The sequence below is a fragment of the Oratosquilla oratoria genome, chromosome 10, assembly GCF_046742065.1.
Source record: "Oratosquilla oratoria isolate Oo_2021 chromosome 10, ASM4674206v1, whole genome shotgun sequence".
NCBI lineage: Eukaryota > Metazoa > Arthropoda > Malacostraca > Stomatopoda > Squillidae > Oratosquilla > Oratosquilla oratoria.
This window is the reverse complement of record NC_134786.1, coordinates 16,414,914-16,421,513: the sequence shown is the minus strand read 5'-3', so window position 1 is coordinate 16,421,513 and position 6,600 is coordinate 16,414,914.

Sequence of the window (6,600 nt, the reverse complement as noted above, 5' to 3'; positions counted from 1 at the left end):
AGTGAACATAAAAGTATGTTAGAAGACACAAGGATAACACTAAACAAGATAATGGAAGATGGAGGAAGAATAGTTATGATGGGTGATTTTAATTGCAAAGAAATCTGCTGGGAAGAGATGACCATAAAGGGTGGAGAAGACTCATGGGGAAATATTCTACTTGAGATGATTATTGACCACACAATGACACAATGGATCCAAGAGAACACTAGGTATAGAAATGAAGAAGAACCATCGAGACTAGACCTAATAATCACATCAGAACCTGAAATAGTGGAAAAGATTGAATATAAAACACCAATAAGTAAAAGTGACCACATATTGATAGAACTAGAATTAAATGAGAAAAAATACATGAAAAGAAATGAACAATATAGAAAAGGAAGAATGATGTCTGAAAAAACAAACTTTGATAAAATAAGAGAATTCTTTCAAAAAGAAAACTGGGAAAGAATATACAAAGAAGAAACAACAGTAGAAGAGAAATGGAATATTTTGACAAAAAATTATAAAAAAGGAGTGGAAAAGTATGTCCCAAGACAAAAACAAGAAAAAGAATATGTAAAATGCTGGTACAACAAAAGTTGTAGGGAGTTAAAAGGCAAAAGAGACAAAGCTTGGACCAGATGGAAAAATAAAAAAGGCCTGAAAAATGGAAAATATATACTTGTTATAGAAATGAATATGTACAAACGTGCAGAGAGGAAAAGAGAAAATATGAAAAAGATGTCATAGAAAAATGTAAAGATCAACCAAAACTATTTTACAGATTTGTAAACAAACTGAAAAAACAAACAAGATTTGGAAAAATTAAAACAAGGAGAAGTTGAATACACAGAGGAAATTGAAATGGCGGAAATTATAAACAAACATTTTAAATCAGTGTTTACAAGAGAGAACATACAACCTGAAGAGATCGAAAAGAAAGAGAAAGTCCCCCCTATGAAAGAAATAGAAGTAACAAAGAATGAAATATTGAAACACTTGAGTAATCTTGATGTCAGAAAATGGCATGGACCAGATGAAATAGCAAACTGGATTTTGAAAGAATGCAGGAATGAACTGGCAGACAAAATACATAGCATAATAAACAGTTCCTTGAAAGAAGGAAAAGTTCCAGAAGATTGGAAAAAAGCAAATATAGTACCTATATATAAAGGAGGAAATAAAGAAGACCCTACCAACTATAGACCAGTCTCTCTAACAAGTACAATAGCAAAAATTTGTGAAAGAATTGTCAAAAGTAGATGGGTGAAATATTAAAAACAACAACAACAACGTGCTAAATCCAAGGCAATTTGGATTCAGACAAGGACGATCATGCGTCACCAATTTAATATGTTTCTATTCAAGGCTAATAGATATAATACAAGAAAGAGATGGATGGGCTGATTGTGCATTTCTAGACCTAAAAAAAGCTTTTGACAAAGTACCACATAAGAAGTTGCTTAAGAAATTAGAAACTGAAGGAGGAATACAGGGCAAACTGCTTAATTGGATGGAAGACTTTTTGCAAGAAAGAAAAATGAGAGTAGTGATAAGAGACAAACACTCAAAATGGGATGAAGTAATAAGTGGTGTTCCACAAGGAACAGTTCTGGCCCCAATAATGTTTGCTATATATATTAATGATATGGATGAAGGAATTGAAAGCTATATGAGCTTCTTTGCAGATGATGCAAAACTACTGAAAAGAGTGAAAACTGAAGAAGATTGTGAATCACTACAGAGTGATCTAAATAAAGTACAGGAATGGAGTAGGAAGTGGGAGATGGAGTTCAATACAAAAAAGTGTAGTATAATGGAATTTGGAAAAAGCAAAAACAGAATAACAGGATCATATAAATTGGGAGAAGAAGGAAAAAAAGTAGAAAAGGAGAAGGACCTGGGAGTCATTGTTATAAATAATATGTCACCTGAGAAACATATAAATAAGATTTTTGGAGAAACTTATTATTCAATAAGAACAATCAAAGTGGCATTTACATACCTGGATGAAGAAATGGTGAAGAAAATTCTAATCACCCTGATAAGACCAAGATTGGAATATGCAGCAACGATATGGTCAAGTACAAAAAAATGTATACAAAAACTTGAAAGAATACAAAGAGCAATTACAAAATTGGCACCAACACTCAAAAAACTATCATATGAAGAGAGACTAGCAAAACTTGAATTACAGCCACTAGAGCAAAGAAGAGAGAGAGGAGATTTGATAGCTATTTACAGAATCATGAAAGGCATAGAAATTACTGATAAGAGAGAATCTGATAAAATGGGATGATAGAAATACAAGAGGACACGGAAAGAAAATAAAAAAAGACAGCTATAGAAGAGATCTGAAAAAGAACAGCTTTCCTCACAGAGTAATAGACAGTTGGAACAAGTTAGATGAGAAAGTGGTGTGTGCAAAAACAATACATGAATTTAAAAATATTTTAGATAAAATGAGATATGAAGACGGAACCCCACGAGCATAGCTCCCCTTCCCGTAAAATACAACTAGGTAAATACAACTAGGTAAATACACACACACACACACACACACACACACACACACACACACACACACACACACACACACACACACACACAATGCAAGAAAGGGACCAATGGGCTGATTGTGTTTTCCTAGATTTACAAAATGCAGTTGATAAAGTACCACACAAAAAGCTAAGAAAACTCGAAATAACAGGTGTACAAGAAAAGTTTATGAGATGGATGGAAGATTTCTTTAACGGGAGAAAAATGAAGGTGGTACTTAGAGACAAAAATTCAACCTGGGAAGAAATGATAAGTGGAGTCCCACAAGGTTCTGTATTAGCTCCGATAATATTTGCCATATATATATAAATGACATAGATGAAGGTGTAGAATGTTATATTATTATTTTTTTTTAGATTACCCAAAACTACTAAAGAAAGTACAGAAAAGACTGTGAATCACTATAGAGAGACCTGGACAAAGTCTGGGAATGGAGCCAAAAGTGGGAAGTGAACTATAACATCGAGAAATGTAGTATAATGGAGTTTGGAAAAGTAAAAATAGAATAAGGTGTCAGGGCAATATAAAATTGGTACAAAGGAAGCAAAAAAAAAAGTTAGCTCAGAAAAGGACCTAGGAGTAATTGTTAACAAAGACATGACACCAGACAAGTATATTAACAAAATAGTCGGAGAAACCTACAATTTACTAAAATCAATAAAGGTGGCCTTTAACTACTTGGATGAAGTAATGGTAAAGAAAATATTAGTCACACTGATAAGACCAAGATTGGAGTACGCTGCGACACTATGGACACTCAGTACAAAAAAGAATGTAAATGAATTAGAAAGAATCCAAAGAGCAACGACAAAGATGGCACCAACACTTTCAAAATTGACATACGTACAAAGATTGTCCAAACTGGAACTACCAATTCTGGAACAAAGAAGAGAAAGAGGAGATCTATTGGCCATTTACAGAATCATGAAAGGCATGGAAGTCCTTGACAGAGAAGACTTATTAAAGTGGGATAAAAGAAAAATAAGAGGACACGAAAAGAAACTTAAAAAGTATAGTTATAGAAGAAATCTGAAAAAAAAGTTTCCCACACAGAGTGGTGGATGTCTGGAACAAATTGGACGAAACAATAGTATGTGCAAAAACCATACAAGAATTTAAGAACAAACTAGATGCAGAAAGATACAAAGATGGGTCACTAACCTCACACTGCTGAATATCTTCTACAACTTTTACAAAATTCGATCAAGAAGGCTGAACAATATTTTGGTTATCACATTGGAAGTGTTGTGAAGTGAAGTGAACCTGAGCATACCGTCCTCACATACGGATGTGCAGCACACCTCCTAAATCTACTGGCTCATGACCAATGTAAAACATGTGGTCCATGTAGTTAAATATTTTAGAAATAATCATTATGCTGATTCAAGGTATCGGCAGGAAGGTGGTCAGTGTCTAGTCATGCCCCAGGACACAAGGTGGAACACAATGTCAGACTGTCTCAAGACCTATATAAATAACTGGCCAATTCTAATAAATATCTGTGAAATCAACAGGGAAGCTATTGATACTGAAATAAGAAACAAAGTATCAAATTTAGGCCTAAAACGTTCGGCTGAGGAATTACTGGATCGATTGCAGCCAATGGCAAAGGCTCTAGATGAGGTAGAGTGACAAGTGCACTATTGCTCAAGTGGTAGATGTTTGGAAGAAATTACTTGGCCATTTCACAAACAATAAACAAGCTGAAAAGCTGGTGAAAAAAAGGTATGAACAGTTTATCACCAAAGCTCACATACTTGCCAACATGCTTCATCCAGCACTTCAAGGAAAAATGCTCAGTGCAGAAGAGGTAAATATTACTATGGAGTATGCCAATGAGAAATATACAACACTTGTTCCTGTCATGAAGTTTCAGGCAAAATCACCTCCTTTCCAGGCGTTCAAGTTTACTGAGTCTGTGACCAAGACCCTGACAGCTATTGAGTGGTGGGATTCACATACAGCCATGTTAGACAGTGATATTCTGTTATCAGTGCGTCAACTCCTAACTGCAGTAGCCTCATCATCAGGAGTTGAAAGAGTTTTCTCCTCCTATGGACTTGTACACACAAAATTAAGGAACCGCCTCGGTAATGAGAAGGCAGCCAAATTGGTCTTCCTTTTCAAGACAATGAACTCAAATGTAAATAATGATTAATGTAAATAATGATTTTCTCAAATGTAAATGCAAATAATGATTTTTTGTTCTTATATATTCAACTACAAAACAATTTCTTTTTGCAAACTTGCAAGGTATATAATTTTTATTTTTTTGTCAATTCTATACTTCCATATGCTACAATAATAAAATTTGTGTTAATAATTTCTGTAACTTCTTAATACAATAATAAAATTTGATTATAAAACCCAGTGTCTTAATTTTATTCATACCATTTCAATTTCCAAAGCATAATATGAAAATCGATTTCAATCACTGATGTTTTTAGAAAAAATCAATTGATTAAAATGATCTAAATCATGATTTAAATCAACTTAATTTAAATCAGCCAACCCTGGTGGACACTAAGGAACAAATAAACAGACATAGAAGCAAAAGCTTACCAGACTGCAGCGATTAATAAGTGAGCCGGGCCTTCTTTACAGAGGTCTGGAGAAGGACTGCATTCTTCTACTGGTCTTTCTCTAGGTTGTGGAGTCCATTCAGAAGAACATTTGCCAGACGACAGAACATCTTGGGACAGTCAATGTCAATCCCACTGAAGCTGGCCAGTGTCGACAAGATCTCCACCAGTCTTTCTGGCAGCAGGAACGGTGACGGGCTTCCTTGATGAAACACAGTCCACATCTGACAAGGTCAAAAGTGCACACATGTGGAGTTGTCAAGGAACCTCTGGACACTGTCTCGATAAAGTCCTTCACGCCATTGGTCACAAGAGGTTCCTCGGCGCTGAAGACCACATCGTCCGAGCACTTCGTCTCAAGCCACCCCGCCACATAGGCCGCACTGCACTCTTCATTCATAGTTAGTGTCACATCTTTGGTGCACCTCTCAATAGAGGCTGCATCCTCTAGGTCAATTGCAGTCCCCAAGCAGGTATGTTCCTTCGACACAGGGTGGACATCGATGGACTGGAGGTTTACGGCAGCATATCTCGTGAGGCGCTGCTTGCATGCGGAGAACACATCCCCAGTGGTCATGAAAGAGTTTGCACCAGTTGATTGACGGTAGACTGAGAACTCCCCCTCAAGCCGGTCACTCTGGATCTCACGCAGCAGGACATAATGGAAGTCAGCGTTTCTGAACAAGTAGCGGCAAACGGCAATCAGTCCCTGCATAGTCTGCACTAGTGCATTCTTGGTGTCATGGGTGAAACACTTGATTCGATTTGCTCCATGTCCTGAAGAAGCCTCTTGGAAAATCTTCAGGAAAGTCTGCAGGCTGGTTGACTGGGGATCCTGAACAGCTCGAGATGGATCGTTCATGCGCTGATCTTGCCCCTTCCCAGATACATTCACTAAATTCCACCAGTTGAGGATGATTTGGATGAACTTAGCAGTGTCATGACATCCTCTGAGCTTCAATGAAGCCACAACCTTTTCATCGAAGACCTTCAAGACATGCTGCACATTTTGTAGTTGAAATCGTGAGGGGTTGACAGCAAATTTAGTGAGGGGAGTAGTCTTCAGAATACTGCCTTTCTCTGACTCGTACAGTTCCTTGACGTCAGCAAATGATGCTGTTGTTTTATTGTCAAGACTGATCTTCTGGCACTTCTCACTGATCCAGTTGTTGCGGATGCACTTCAGAAGATGCACTGTGTCAAAAAGGAGAAACCAGACACGACCTTTGTCAAGAGGATGCTTGGCTGTGGCACGGCAATCACCCGGAAAATCAAACAGCTTACAGTACTGCTGGTTTATCTTGTGGTTGTCTGTGATAGACCCGATGACACGCCCACCTGCCCTCTCAACATCAGCCGCCGCCTCCTTCACACGCTCAAGCTGGTATGCTGCTGTAAGCTTGTGGACGGGTGTCACAGAAATCATAATACTAGGTCCTCTGTGCAGCGACTTCATCATAATACATAGCATAGA